This window comes from Carlito syrichta, unplaced genomic scaffold (assembly GCF_000164805.1).
Source record: "Carlito syrichta isolate Samal-C Ts95f unplaced genomic scaffold, Tarsius_syrichta-2.0.1 Scaffold104848, whole genome shotgun sequence".
Lineage (NCBI taxonomy): Eukaryota > Metazoa > Chordata > Mammalia > Primates > Tarsiidae > Carlito > Carlito syrichta.
In genome coordinates, this window is record NW_007048944.1 from 19,636 (window position 1) to 19,997 (window position 362).

Below are 362 nucleotides of genomic sequence, written 5' to 3' on the forward strand. Positions count from 1 at the left end.
CTGAGAAGCCACGGGCAGGCGTGGACAGGCGTGGGTACCAAAAGCGTGTTTAATTCCAACTGGGCAGAAGCAAGGCCAAGACACGCAGCCGGACCCTCGGGGGCGCCGCCGCCCGAATCCCAGCCCTGGCCACGCCTCGCCCCGAGAGAAACCCGCTCTCGCCCCACGTACAAAATGGCTTAAGTTAAGGTGCATCCGATCGGGGCAAAGGGGCAAGCGTGTCCCGGCTGGGTCCCGTCCTCACGCAGGGCGGGGGCTGGAGGGCAGCGAGGAGGGGCCTCGCGGGTGTGAGCACCATGTGGCCGGGCGCCGCGGTGGTCCCGGCGACTGTCCCTCGTGCGGCACCGGAAGCCCGGCCTCCC